Below are 15,913 nucleotides of genomic sequence, written 5' to 3' on the forward strand. Positions count from 1 at the left end.
TATGCAATTTTCTCAATATACCCAAAGACTAAATCCCACGACTTGTCAAATTCACTTTTCGCTTGCGGGCATTTGTCAAGTCACGAGAACGGGTGTACTTATTTGTATAAAATGTTTGCCATTTTTCTTTTCCCGTTGGTTATTGGTAAGTATTGACACGAGCCAAAGGACGGCGATTAAATTCATGCTTGAGCACAGTGTTGCCAACTAAAATTTTCAAAATTCAGTAGATTTCTTCAAAATATCGTTAGAATGACAAAAATGTATAAAATTCAACGATTGTGTTTGGTGAAAGCGTGTATATTGACATAATCTCATAAGTGTCTTTTAAAAAATCTTGTAAAAAGTGACTTTTATTCATCACAAATATCTTAATTTCTTCTTTTCCTGACCAAAATTTCAGTAGATCTACTGAAATTTCAGTAAACATGGCAACACTGCTTGAGCACGAATATTTCCCTAAATAATTCACTTCTACACTTACGAATGCATATTCATTGGTATGTGTGTCAACGTCACTGGCCTGGGTCAATTCTGGATACGTTTTTCATACTGTTTGATTTTATTTGTTACGCTCAATTAAATACCCACATGCTAATTACTTCCCGAGTTACCGGTTATTGTTATTATATCGTAGTGTATAATTACTAAAATCAAAAAAGTGATAAAATTGTGTGATTGAGGATGCATTATTAATTTTCATTATTCCGAATTCGACAACAATTTAAATGCAATGCTATTGTTTTGTTTCCGACCAAGTAAAGTGCGGTGTCAAATGATAACAAACCTTGAGTATACGCCAATGTGAGTTATGTCCGGAAAATTGTACGTATGCAATTCGACATAATTATCACTGTCCAACGTGAGCTGTTGTACCGAAAATGCATGGCCTTATAACGGGTGTTTTTTTTAGAGGTATAGAACTTTAAACTGGCAGCACTTTTTTAATTGGCGGCCATTTTGTCAGCTGTTAAGTGATTTATGTTTAGTTTGGTTTGGCATTTCAACATGAATAGACTGACGCCTGAACATCGCTTCCAAATTGTGAAAATTTATTTTATAACAAGATTGCCGTTGATCCCGATTTTCATAAGCAAATTTTGTTTAGCGATGAAGCTCACCTTTGGTTGAATGGATACGTCAATAAACAAAACTGCCGTATTTGGAGTGATGATAATCCTCAGGTGTATGTTGAGACACCGTTACATCCAGAAAAATTGACTGTTTGGTGTGCTTTATGGGCTGGTGGAATATTTGGTCCGTACTTCTTTAAAAACGATGCTGGCCGGTGCAGTCAATGGTGACCGCTATAGAGCCATGATTACTGACTTTTTCGTTCATCAATTGAACAACCATGATGTGCAGGAGCTGTGGTTTCAACAAGACGGCGCAACATGTCACACAGCTCGTGCCACAATTGATTTATTGAAGGAAACGTTTGGTAACCGCATAGTTTCACGTTTCGGACCCGTGAATTGGCCTCCTAGATCGTGCGATTTAACGCCGCTTGACTATTTTCTGTGGGGATATGTGAAGTCGCTAGTCTACGCCGATAAGTCCGAAACGATTGACCACTTGGAGGACAACATTCGCCGCGTTATTGCCGATATACGGCCACAAATGTTGGAAAAAGTCATCGAAAATTGGACCTCCAGATTAGACTACGTCCGAGCCAGCCGTGGCGGTCATGTGCCAGAAGTAATATTTAAATTATAATGCCAGAAGAGCATCTTTCGAATAAAGTAAATTTCATGTCAATATAAAAAGTCATCTTTGTTTTATTCCATTTCAAAGTTCTATACCTCTAAAAAAAACACCCTTTATATTAACAAAAAGTTGTAGGTACGTATTTAACAAAATATTTTGGATAAGGTTGACACATTATATATATTTGTTTTTTCCTAATGTGCAATGGCGATTAGAGAAAACCAAATTGACTCCTGACCACTACACCACTTTTTGACTGGCCATGGTGAATTCGCTGCAAAGCTCTTTGAGCTTGGACTTGTCACCCGACCAAAAGGATGCAAGCCACATACGAATGTCCGAGAATGTGCTCCGTGAGGGAAGAGTTGCTCAAGTCTGTCCAACCAGCTCTTGAGTCCATCGGGCCGTCCGACCTGGGCGCCACAATGGTCAACTTTATAGTATTTAAAAAAAAATCGGCGCCTTATTTTGGACGTGAAGATCTCTTCAAATAGTTTTTGTATGTCCGTATATTGTTTTAGCTTGTTTTTTGTATTGTATATACATACTAATATGAAACAAATAATAAAATTGTATGTTCTCACTATTTTCTACTATCGACCGAGGGTACTTAATGGAATTATTCTCACCGTGGCATCGCTGCAACATCTCATTGACTAATAAAATTGTAGATTATGTTCAATTCTTGTTTGACGTTTGTGTTTGTATACAAAATTTCGGAGTTCGGATGGAAAAACCATAGATACGCCCGCACGAGCTCCACAAATAAAAAACGGGAATGGGACGACTGGCCTCCGGACAATTGGACGCCGCACTATCGTAGACGAGGTATTTTAATCAGTTTCTATCTACTACTTAGTAGTTTGAATTCATGTTACTCTTAACATAATGTATTCTTTATCGCGGATTGAGAATTACCATGCCTAAGGCTTTATATAAAATAAAAAACTCTTTTTTCGTTGGAACTTAAACATATTCACGATTAAATCATTGTTTACGTCTGCATATTTACATTCTCACCAACTATTAAATCATAATATAATCATTGAAATATAAATAATAAAACTGAATATTTTTTTTAATGTACCTATAAGTACATAACGTCTATTTATTTTTGAATTCCGTGGCGTCCAGTTGTCCGGTGCCAAATCGTCATAGACCCTAAAAACATATTTCACACGACAGTTCAATTTTCGCCGTATTACGAATTACCGATTATTGTAGATAACCGCCTTGTGTATGGAATTGCTTCCGTGTTAATTTGGAGCAATAAAAATAACGGATACGTTTCATAGTGTTATCTGTTAAGAATAGCTTTACTGATGTACAAAATATGGATTTGTTTTTAATTTAAACACGACTACGTTTATAACAGTACTCTTTCATGGTATTCTTATATTAAATGTTAATATCTAAAAGTGCGGCCACACCGAAAACAAGTCGCGCGACAACTCGTTAAATTTTACGATAAGCATGATAATTATCGTAAAATTTCTTAAGCAATTATGATAATAATCGTAAAATTTAACGAGTTGTCGCGCGACTTGTTGCCGGTGTGGACCAGGCATAAGATGAAACAAGACAAGGTACCTATCATAATTAGGGAATCCAATCCCGAGCCAAAATTTCGTTCCCGGGATTTCGGAATTACGTCCGTGGCACTGACGGTTAGACGCCGTTCGCGTGCTAGAACGTCAGTGGCGTCGAGCTTTGTTAAATGAACGAATTAAAGAACCTGATGTTCTAAGGATAAAATAACAAAAAATGGTTATTTATTATCCGCGAGCATCCGGCAATTCCCCCTGTGACATGTGCAGGTACATATACTTCACGAACATAATTTTGTACACACTAATTGATTGTCAATTGTCATTGATAAAAAATCAATCCCGAAGGTTTCGGGATTATGTTTACCAATCCCGGGATTCATACGTGCGGGATCCCGGGATTGGATTCCCTAATCATATTGTTTCTATAAAGTCTACTGATTATCGAGGCTGAACTCGCAAAAGTATTTCAAACAGAATGTTCAAATACGAAGATGATGTGATCTTTCACAATTGAATAAGTAGTGCATCTAGCCGAGAACAAGGCTAATTTCTAATCTGACAGTCTAAACTGGGGCAATTATAAGAATTTATCAAGCGAACCGCGGAATGATTCGACGGAAATGCGCGACCTTTTAGGAATCGTTCATTATGCCAAGCACATGGTCTTCTGCTCTACATATCGCGACAACTCTTCCAATAAATGAATACTCGCTTTGTTTACGTAAACAACTCGAAACATAATACATCGCCTGTCTTATTTACAATATAATAATATTATACTTATTTATTATTGTATTGACACAGAAACGTTGATTTGGCTATGTACTTTTTCTGATTTAAGGCTTGTTTACAATGGGCTTAGTACTAGGGAATCCACAGAACAGATAATAAATAGAATACCGATAGGCTATATTCAATACACCGCATCTTGATGCAGGGTTTTGAATGTGTGAGTGTCCTACAAAAATGAAGCACGCATTATGCACGTGCAATAGTGTGTGTAATACACCAACATTAAATGAGCGTAAATGCATAAACCGAGAGCAGTTTTTAGTATTCGACGTAAAACGTATTCTTAACACGTGTGTAAGTTTAACCCGGATTCTTCCTCACTCGAGTCGGTTACCTGCTTCGCCTTACCCGTTATGTATTTCAGTTCCCATTATTTCTGAGTTCCCTGAGGGAATCCAAACCTGAGCCAAAATTCTGATCCCGGGATTTCGGTATTACAATTTGACAATTCCGGGACTGGTCCCGGGATATTTTATAGATAGAATAATATTTTTATCTGTTATAGTTTGTTTTAGGCAGGGCTATATTAAAAAAATGAACCAACAATATTATGTGTAATATTATGTATTCTTAATCCAACGAAAATAAATAAGTATGAATGAAAAATTGTGCACAATTTTGTCGTATCGCCCAAAATATACCAAAACTATTATGATTTGGTTTAGGCAGGGTTTAATTGATTTTTAAAAACTACCGATATCATCTGTAAATTATTGTAGTCTTGGGTTCAATAAAAACAAATACGTATGACTAACAAAGTTTAGTGTGCGTAATTTATGGTGGATCTTAACAGCCTACCTTCACCCTTCGCTACTGGTAAATAGGCTGCATACTAAGATTAGTAAAAATTGCAATTACGAGTGAATATAAACCCATCCTATTAGAGCTTGTTCAGATGGTGCGTGTCTTGCCGCGATTTTACTGACAACCCAATCATGACACGCGGTTCATATGAGTTTTAATAGGTCGCGATATACTGGCAAGACACATCCTTCGCAGGGTACAAGCTAGGTGACATAATTATTTTTTGAATGCAATAAAAAACGCCGCCTGGTGGCAGACATCAAAGGCATAAAGCCCACCAAAGCGTTGCTCGGTGCGCTCTCTACGAAGTAGGCCCCCTCCCACCCGCGCATTACCCTTCACCTATGTAATAAGGGGCTCAAGGAACACAAAATAATTACTATTATCAGCGTCTCTCATAACAAAGCAATAAAAATATTATTAAATTTCTCGGGGCTTGTAATTAATATTCACGATGACATCATTATACCAGCGAAATATCGGACACGCAATAACTAAATAAAGAGTTCACTGTTATTAAATAATGCCTTCTCGCCCGTCTATCGACGACGCTTCCAGGAGCGTGATTTTGTTTGCCGTGTTCAATGAATGGACTACGTTGTATTTTCATTAATTCGTGCCGCTGAGAAGCCACACAACGATGACTCATGGGGCGGGCGGGCACAATGCGTCGTCAAATCCAGTGTGCGCTGGCGTATTTGATTACGTCGTATTTTCGATGATTCACATAGAATATGCGCGAGCGCCCCGCAAGCCCGCTTTAGTATACTTTATGCCAAAGGCTTCTCGAAGACGCAACACGCGCATATTCTAGAGTCTGGCGAGCGCGAGAGATGATACGCCGCGACCCGCGAGTGTATGTGGACGGCTCAACGTGGTCACCAGTACCGCCAGTCAAATTGCGCCATCTGGGAAAACACTCTCCCTGTCCACATTCGGGTTTTCTTTCGTTTGGTGTATGAAGAAAATGTAAATAAATCAGTTTGAACTATGCGTGTCATGCATTATTCGTATCCTGAAACTTGTACGTATACAGTTCGTCGTGAAATGTTGTATCGGAAATATATGGCCGTATATTATACACCGTCCAACTTCTTCGGGTCGTATAGTGCTGACATAAAATTCATGTCTAAATGAAACACGGTTCTTGTCGGTTTACAGTGTACAGTGTACACGAAGCCAGCAAGCAGCAAACAAAATAATAGCCGATAGGTATACTGGATTATTTGTAAGGTTAGGTTTTCATTCTTGAATTCCTGAATTTTGCCAAAATCAGCTATGAAAATTGAATTAATGTTCATATTGAATCTAATAACGTTGCAGACCGTGTAGTATACGGTTATCTCTTTCCGATAAGAAAGCTCACGACGAACTGTGCGACGGTGAAATGTTTTACGTACAATTTACATGTAACCACATTTTTTATATTAACCAATTCTTCCATACTACGGCTTCCAATCCCGGGATTGTATTGAATTGGTCCCGAAATTCGGTAATTTTGCAATTGAAAATTAGGTATGGTATATTAAGCATGCTATTTTACGTATATTTTGCTGAGATATTTACTGATTTCATTTTCGGTAGGTACCTACTTACAATTAATGTTGGCTATGTTTTGATATTTTTTTTCCATTAGTCCAAATATAAAATGTCGATTTATAAAATCTAATTCCGAATTATTGTAGCCGTGGTAACCCGAGGACGCCAGGAAGTGATTTTCGGCTGTATATAGGCATTATTTATAATCCTATAGTGTTTTAAGTACTATTCGTTTAAATATTCATAATATTATGTAATATAATTTTATTATATTCACCACCCGCCAATGTTTAATAGGACGCAGAAAGACCAACTATATCAGTGATGGCGAACCTATGGCACGCGAATGATTTATGTTGAATAAAAAAATATATGTAACAATTTAAAAAATATTTTTTTTACCCCTAAGTACAAATAAATATATATTATATATTTAAGAGCATACTTCAGGTGAAACGGCAAATAATTCTCAACTATAGGTGTGACGAAATTTTGGACTCGCTGGCAATCGGAGAGCGAAAGTCGAGCTGTGAACAAGTCAATTTGTTTCGTGATGGCGACGGGGGTATTAATTCTTAAATCGTGTAAAGATGACTAAAAAACGTTACCCATTTACTTGAAAAAGAAAACATGTCAATGAATATATTATTATTGTTACTAATAGAACAATAAACAGAACATTAAATGGATGCATGTTGAATTTTTATGACAAATTATATTTCCGTCCAATCAATCATTACAATCCGCGCATCGCCTAGTCACGATCTTTTTAGACCGTCCCCAGCTGAGGTGAAACGACGAAATCCATGCATAAATGACAGATCGCATTGTATAAAAAATGACATTCAGATACTCTTCAAGAATAAGCATTATGTTTAATTTAAATCGCACTGACCTCAACAAGCGGCGGGGGAAGCCGCGCCGCAAACCTCTGATTTTGATCGACACATGCTTGAGACCACTGTAGCGGGAGAATGCCTCATCTGATCGGAGCAATTCTAGCGTTAATTTGTTGCGTAAAGAACCAAACTAAGTACTCAATACAATAATACTCAAGAACTCAATTATAACTTTTTAATAGATTTCTTATAACTATTTTTTCATTTATCTCCTATGAAAAACTGCTCGGCACGTCAGATAGTAAACAACTAATATTTGGTAAATTTTGACACGCGTACGTAAAAAGGTTTGCCAAACCTGAACTATATAATTATGTAACATTAATATATTTTTTATCGGTGGTCCAACTAGGGATCAGGTAGGTATTCTGTTTTGTAGGTTCAATTCAAATTCGATGTGAATTTTCTTTTACGAGAAATTGATTTTAGCCAGTTGCTTTTAACTTATTGAAGTCCCGTGGGGCCAGGCAAACGGGGACGGCACTTACCCAAAGGCCGGCACACACGAGGAGGAATGAATTGGTTCATAGAATTTACACATGAAAGTAGATATTATATATTATCATAATAAAATAATAATGATATGCCTTAAAGTTTTTCTTGTAAATGTAACGCGCATTCAATATTTGAGGGCAGTCGGTGCGCTTTGGTTTATTAGGTTTTTATGTCCTGACCGTCATAAGGTACCCGGCTTGAAAACCTTGGTCCATGGCGATGGCTTTTACATTTATATCTTCATAATATTCTGTTGTGTCTTGCCAATTTAGGCCTGTTTAGACGTGAAGGCAGTGACGTCCCGAAGGGGTATGCAAAACCGGCGTCATACTATCACGTGAGCCGATGCTGTAGGTATTTAAGCCTAACGGGCCATCCGGTGCTTACAGAGATGAATTTTTTGTAATATTCATTTTGGTGCGCCGGTCGATACCAAACAGTCTCGCGGCCTAAATGGCATAAATGTTCTAACTCGAATTCTATTCAAATCAAATTTAAGTACTGTAAATATGGCATCCTAGCACTTTTCTTTCAATTATTATCTACCACAGCCTGTCCACCTCAACAGGCACCATTCGCCACTGCCACACGGCGCCTCCAAGAATCAAAATCAAATAATTTTATCGATTTGTAATAATTATTGTTTATGGTTGCACAGCTGATTGTGTGCATTATGGCAATACCTAATTGATTTTTAAAATACCTATGTAAATAAATTTCTGATAGAAACCACGAATTATAAATTAAATGATACGTAGTTATTCGGTAGGTATGCATCTTATTGTTTTTTATAGTCAGCTTACCTTTTTATTTATAAATAAACATACAATTGCCACACCTGTTGACAGTGCCAAATTTCTTTTTCACATACTGCGTCGCTTTTGCGATGCTATTTATTTACCACACGCTAATGTGATTATTTTGAACAGAAACAGAGTATTAAAACATTTACCTTGCTGATTATAAATTCCACAAAAACACGTTTTCAGTTTGCATTATTTACCGGTAATTAATTAAATGTCAATTTTCCGCGGTCTTGTAATTATTATTTAGATGCTTGTAAAATTAAAAACCACGTCAAGCCACGCGGCAGAGTCGCGAACGAACTAAATTCGAAATTTGAAAATCATTCGCGAATCGAGATGGATTTGACGTTTCTCGGTTCGGATACTGTCACGTCGATGTGATTTGTATAATATTATCGATCTTGCTAAGGAAAAAGGGCGTTATAGCCAATCTTGCCAACTGTCCTTCATAATAATACGCCAGATAGGATAAGAAAATAAGCCAGTTGGCAGAAAAATATTGCTAGATTTTCACTTTCAATTTTGCATTTCAAAAAGTAAGTCATAATTATGGACAACATTTTCATGAGAGTATCGAATTCGCAAGTTTTGCCTTTTTGAAGTAGAACCATGTCTACAATCAACAGCACTGTCGGTCGATCTAGCGACTAATCAGTTGATACAGAAAACACCTTAGGACCAATAATTATAGGTCCTACCTCAAAGAGATTGGACTCAGTCTTTCAATCTCTTTGTCCTACCTGCTCTACATCGTACAAACAAAATAGATTAAAATATATTGAAGTGGTACTGTAGAATTGTTATTTTAATGATTTATATACTGTTTGCAAGTCATTTCGCATAACAGATTCATTTACAACACGTTTACACTTTTATGCTCTGATATTAATGTATATACCTGTGCTACAATGAGATAAAACAAGTTGAATTACATAGTAGAACACGTACCTATAAACAAATATTTTAAAATATTATTAGAGACCATTCTTAGTCTTGATATGAACAATCAGAAATATCTAAAATAATAGTACGTAGGTACTTTGATATAGAACGACACGCATTAAAACAGATCGTCATATTATTTACAAAACAACGCAAGGCTTCCAACGCTTAGCATGTTATTTTGTATGTTGATATACAGATAGATAAATAAAAATAGAATTCCGTTAGGCTATACCCCAATACACTACATTTTAACCCAGGGTTTTAACAGGGGAACCACACATAGACGTGCAATAGCGTGTGTTGCGACCAATATTGAATGAGCGTCAGTGCATAAATCGAGAGCAGTTGTTAGAACGAAGGAAAAGCGTATTATTGACACGTATTTAAGTGTATCCCATATTCTTCCACACTCGAGATCGGTTTCCTGTTTCTCCAAACCCGTTAGGTATTTCAGTTCCCATTATTTCTGAGTTCCCTGATATATACCAATTGTATGCAACCACACTATATCCACGCATAATGATATTGCAGTGATGGCAGCACTCCCCTTGTTTGACCGGCGGGCGTCCGTCGCCTGGCAACGCCGCCCACTGTTTCTTTTTGCTCTCAGTTTATTTCGCGGCTGAATTTTAAATTTCATTCTTTATTCGAAAATTAAAGAAAAATAGGTACAACATGTTTATCTTGAATAAAAAAAACCTTGTCCTCTGTATTTTATGTAAACTCGGTGGCGTTTGCGTTAACGAAAATAAATCTCGACGTAATCTGGCGTAGCATTTTTTCCGTTTTTTTTTTTAAATATAATGTAGGCATTAATTACTTTTCCGTAGCGTTGTAGGTAATATAAGAGAATTAATTTTATAACAAAATCGATTGATCGTGTAATGCTAAAGGAATTCTGTGTTGAATCTTTTTTTAAATTACTTATGTAAAATAAGGTATTTGTCTGGATAGTGTTAATTTATTTTTGCATATAGGTAAATATTATTACAAATTTATTCAATTAATCCTTTGAAAATACTGACCTCTATGCATATTTTTGTTTACAAAGCTTATTTAGGTTACATAACGTCATATTCAATACATTTTTTAAGATCGGTAAACGATATGTGAAGCGCATAGTTTCAAAAGCTTCTAAAATGGTGTTTGAAAATTTTTTAGTTAGATAATAATATGTAGTTAGATGGATATTATTGTGACCTCCGTTAAAGTCCCCACCACCATCCATTTATGCAAAGCCATGCATATCCACGGCCGCTTTCTATGACGCTGAAAGAAGTGATTTTAAGTGCTCATTCCGTCCCGAGACGGAGCCGCACGGGACTGATGCTGCAACCATGCACCGTAGTGCTTAAAGAAGAAAGTTAAGAAAGAAATTTTAATGGTCAAAGAATGAACTCAAAAAAACGCCAAAATTCGTCAATGCGTATGATCAAAAATTAGGGTAAATTTCAAAACCCGCTAAAATGGTTGGGTGTGCTTTTCAAATACCGCTAAAATGGAAAGCCAAAATACTATAAGTATACACATAAATACATAAAGTTCACAGATTTAATAGATATGATTTTTTTTCTCATTTTTCTCAGTAGATACTACCTAAAATTGTTTTAGGGGCTTTTGAAACTAGGCGCTTCATGTTATTGTAAAAATAAAACATTTCAAACAATAAATTGAATATATATACCAGGGCACACAAAATTAATCTGAAATACCTAACGGGTATGAAGTAACAGGCAACCGATCTCGAGTGTGGAAGAATATAGGATAAACTTAAACACGTGTCAAGAATACGTCATTCTAAGCTTGTCCTTCTTTCTGACAACTGCTCTCGGCTTATGCACTGACGCTGATTCAACATTGGTGTATTTGAAGGTTGCAACATACACTATTACACGTCTATAATTTCGTATATAAGCAATGCTGTTATATATGTAATATAAATATAACATCATTGTATATAAGACAGTCACTTCCGTAACATATCAATAATTAATACTTTATTACTGTACCTAATTGACTTACCGTAACCTACATACATACGTCAAGGAAGTGAAGCGATTGACATTTATCTGTCAAATTATAACACGATTTTAGGCAACCTTGATTGATTGTATTCTAGAATCTAGATACCGATATATTATTTCCTAAGTTTAGCTTAAGTGAGTATTCTGTCAAAGTTAGTACGTAATTATTATCTAATTACTGTCGAAATCCCACATAATAGAATAATATTTTTAATCTTCCTTAATTTATATTCAATAATAAAATTATACTTACAAATATTTTACTTTGGAGCAAATTTCAATGTCATCTTCCGTTTCATTTCAAATTTTAAATTCTGATTTTAATACATGTTGGTTTTGCGCATGCTGTAGGTTGAATATGTGGAACCTGGGAACTCACAAATAATGGGAACTGAAATACCTAACGGGTGTGGAGTAACAGCTAAACGATCTCGAGTGTGGAAGAAATTGGATAAACTTAAACACGTGTTAAGAATATACGCTTGTCCTTCTTTCTGACAACTGCTCGGACGCTCATTTAATATTGGTGTATTTGAAGGTTCGAAGGCTGCAACACACACTATTGCACGTCTGTAATAATGTGCGTTTCATTTTCGTAGGACACTCACACATTCAAAACCCTGCGTTAAAATGTAGTGTATTGGGGAATAGCCTATCGGAATTATATTTATTAATCTGTTCTCTATGTGGAACGCACTGTGTCAACTGTCTACACTTTTACGATTGTACGTTACATAGTTTTCAAATTTTTACGCGAAGCAGTGTTTTATAATGCCGATTTTAATACAAAGATGGAAAATTATAGTATTATCAAAAAACTATAGTATCCAGGAGAGTTCCAGACCAATGGACTTCCCAGTTCTTAACCTGACACGGCGGTTTTGCCTCCAAGATCTGCCAGCTTGGCCTAATAGAATCTCCGACTTGCTTATATGTGGCGAATTCCTCGATATGCTCCTATATATTCCTCCCGTATGCCCTCTCTTGTTCACTCACACGCTTTTTTACCGTTCGAGAAGTTTGGTCTATATACAATACATCTACGGCATCCGCGACAGCTTATCTGGTTCACACCTGCCAAGTCCAAAGGCTGCGAGCCATTAATATTCCGGACCCTCTCAAATATGGTTACATGTAAATTGAACGTAAAACATTTCACCGTGGTACAGTTCACCGTGAGCTTTCTTATCGGAAAGAGATGCGGTCTCCAATTTTATTCGATTCAACATGAACATTAATTCAATTTGAATAGCTGATTTTGGCAAACTTCATGAATTCAATAATGAAAACCTAACCTGACCTAACAAATAATCCAGTATATTGGCTATTTTCAAAATTTGTTCGTTGCTAGCTTCCTGTAAAGTGTAAACCGACAAGAACCGTGTTTTATTTAGTCATGAATAATTGTATGTCAGTAAGTAGGTAGGTACTATTTATACGACCCTAAGAGGTTGGACCACAGAACAGATAATAAATAGAATTCCAATAGGCAATATTCAATACACTACATTTTGATGCAGGGTTTTGAATATGTGAGTGTCTTTCGAAAATGAAACACGCATCATCCACGGAAATAGTGTGTGTAATACAGCGTCAATGCATAAACTGAGAGCAATTGTCAGTATTCGACGTATGGCGTATTCTTAACACGTGTTTAAGTTTATCCCGGGTTATTCCTTACTCGAAATCGGTTACCCACTACTCATTACCCGTTAGGTATTTCAGTTCCCATTAATTCTGAGTTCCCTGGGATGGACGGTCTTTAATATACGGCTATATATTTCCGATACAAAATTTCACGGTGAAGTGTGATACGGCGAACTGCATTCGTACAAGTTTCCGGACACGCTCAAACATTACATTCTTTAAGCTAATTAATACACCCACGGTGGCCGCGCGGCATAAGCGTTGGACTATCACGCTGTGGGTCTCAGGTTCGAATCCTGGGTCTGGCAAGTACACATTGTTTTTCAGTTTGTGTGTGAGTCAGAATATGGACCTAATAGGTTGAGCAAGTGGCTGACATCCATTTCTCGTAAAAAACAAAATATCTGTTAATACAAACCTCTACTCTGTGGAGGCCCATATGATCCTATTAGGATCGGACATGGTCAAAAAATATATATATATTTACGGACACATCACTCCTGTTTATAAGTCTGGTAGGTAGGTAGCCAGTGACGGCCTAATCCCCGAAGCGGAGTCAATTTAGTGGATGATAGATAGTACCTACTCTATATGGAAGGTTTTTTTACATTATTCTTTAGAGAAAAAATGACAATCACTCTATGTATGAAAAAAAAACCAATTACGATGTAGGTAAATGCTGGTGCCTCAGTTTTATCTGTCGTTCCGGTCATGTTTCAATTTTACCGTTGTGTTGTGAAAACATTAGGGTATACCTAAGTCACCTGGCGAAACGAGATGAAAAACATGCTAGCGACGCTTTACTGTAGTTTAGTATGTAATGAATTATGGTAATCGGTACTCGGGTTTAGCTAAGTACCTACTCTGCATATAGCAGAATACTCGACATGATTTCAATTCCAGTGAGTATATTCACTCTATTCTATACCTTATTGACCGCTAAAGTGATAAATATTACTAAACTTAGGGTAGGTTTGTATGAAAGTATTAGCACTTATTGTAACAATTACAATAAGCTGGTTTTAATTGTTGCAATAAATGCTATATTTTAACAGCACCTCTCTTGCTGCTGTTAAAATATAGCGATTATTGCAACAATTACAACAACTTATTGTAGTTGTTACAATAAGTGCTAATACTTTGATACAAACCTACCCTAATTTTGATAATATTTATCACTTTATCACTTTAGCGGTCGATAAGTATAGAATAGACCCACATGGGTAAGTAATTGATAATAGGTACTTCATTTACGGTTAGATCCGACTGAACACATTTATTTCAGTACTAAATTTACACATTCAGTAATCGCTAGTAATCGGCGGCGCGCCTTGCCGAAAAGGCGAGAATTTCAAATTAAATTCAGACTGATACCAAAGGCTGAGGTCGCCACACACTCGACTGTGCTTTGACTGAGTTTACTGAGACATTTAAGTATATAAAACAAAGCTAAAACAATATGGACATACAAAACTACGTGAAGAGACCCCCAATAAGATGCCAAAATTAGCTTTAGTGCTGACCAGGGCGGACGGCCAGCTGGTATCTCTTCCCTCTCGTTTGACGTCAATATGCAATCAACAACAAAAAAAACTCGGCGCTTTGCCCCCTGGAGCCCTCAGATTATTGTGCCTCACGGGGGGCTCCACCTACCCTGAGCCCATCAGATGATGGTTACTTAAACCCTGACGGCTAAAATTATTAAACATGCTTTGTCTACTGATTCTCTGAATGCTGGTTATCCAAATTAGAAAGAAAATAAAATAAATTGTGGGCTGCGGTTTTATATGTCATTCCCGAAGCGCCGTTCGTGGACGACGTCCGACCGAACTGTAAAGTCTATAGCGGCCCGCGTCGCGGTACTTTTGTGACTTTATTGTTCGTTACCGCTGCGCCTGTGCGATTTTTTGTAACGAATCCGCCCGGGAGGTCAAGACAAAAGCATGTTCCATGCTAACTTTTTTTTGAAGTTATACTTCTTTTGGGGCGTTTGGTAGAGAGTGAAATTGAGAGCTGCGCGCGCACACCGTTAAGAAAGTGCGCGACAGTATGAAGTTAGCTGCGAATCAGTCGGCTGTATACAAACGCAAGTTTGATAGTAGAATTGTTCTGTTGCCTATGCAACGAATTTATTATTGTCCACCATTTGCAATTCCTTACGTAAACAAACGATTAAACGTCTGAGTGACAGTTGTTACTTTAAAAATAAAAACAACGAGAAATAATTAAAGTGTTTAAAATATTTAAAATATATTAAAAGTTAAAGTGTATATAAATAAACCAACGGCGCTCCAATAAGCGGCCTTTTTTCTTGAGTGTGCAATTTAACAAGATAATTAGGGTCTAGTCGAAGAATCTAGGTTATCACAAGTGTTGTTTTGGTACTGTTCGGTTAAAGCTGATACAGCGGAAAACGCATTTTGAAAATAGCCGATAAACTGAATTATTTGTTAGTTTGCGTTAGTTTAGGTTAGGTTAGGTTTGGTTAGATTAACCTAACAATTAATCCAGTTTATCGGCTATTTTCAAAATGCGTTTTCCGCTGTATCCGCTTTAACCGAACAGTACCGTTGTTTTTGTTTTTTTACGCCAAATAAGTATAACTTCTAACGCGCGTACATAAGTATACACACCGATTTTTTTTAAGAGTGTAGGCTTTAAATAATCGCCTAGTATGGAGTCTTCGCCACTGATAGACGGCCTTG

General features: G+C 36.7%; 2 protein-coding genes across 3 annotated transcripts in view; one reads left to right on the forward strand and one right to left on the reverse strand.

Moving 5' to 3' along the window:
• LOC147069717 (uncharacterized) overlaps window positions 1-8,894 on the reverse strand; it is a 71,670-nt gene extending 62,776 nt beyond the window's left edge. For both annotated transcript variants that reach the window (XR_015071198.1, XM_085950703.1), the window contains exon 1: window positions 8,739-8,894. The gene's annotated coding sequence lies outside the window, so the exon portion shown is untranslated. The remainder of the gene's footprint in view (window positions 1-8,738) is intronic.
• The window catches only part of LOC147069716 (ankyrin repeat and FYVE domain-containing protein 1), a 111,960-nt gene that overhangs the window by 72,649 nt on the left and 23,398 nt on the right, over window positions 1-15,913 (forward strand). The gene's annotated exons all lie outside the window — the stretch shown is intronic.

This window comes from Rhyacophila brunnea, unplaced genomic scaffold (genome assembly GCF_057557595.1).
Source record: "Rhyacophila brunnea isolate RB1 unplaced genomic scaffold, BYU_Rbru_1.0 scaffold_23, whole genome shotgun sequence".
Lineage (NCBI taxonomy): Eukaryota > Metazoa > Arthropoda > Insecta > Trichoptera > Rhyacophilidae > Rhyacophila > Rhyacophila brunnea.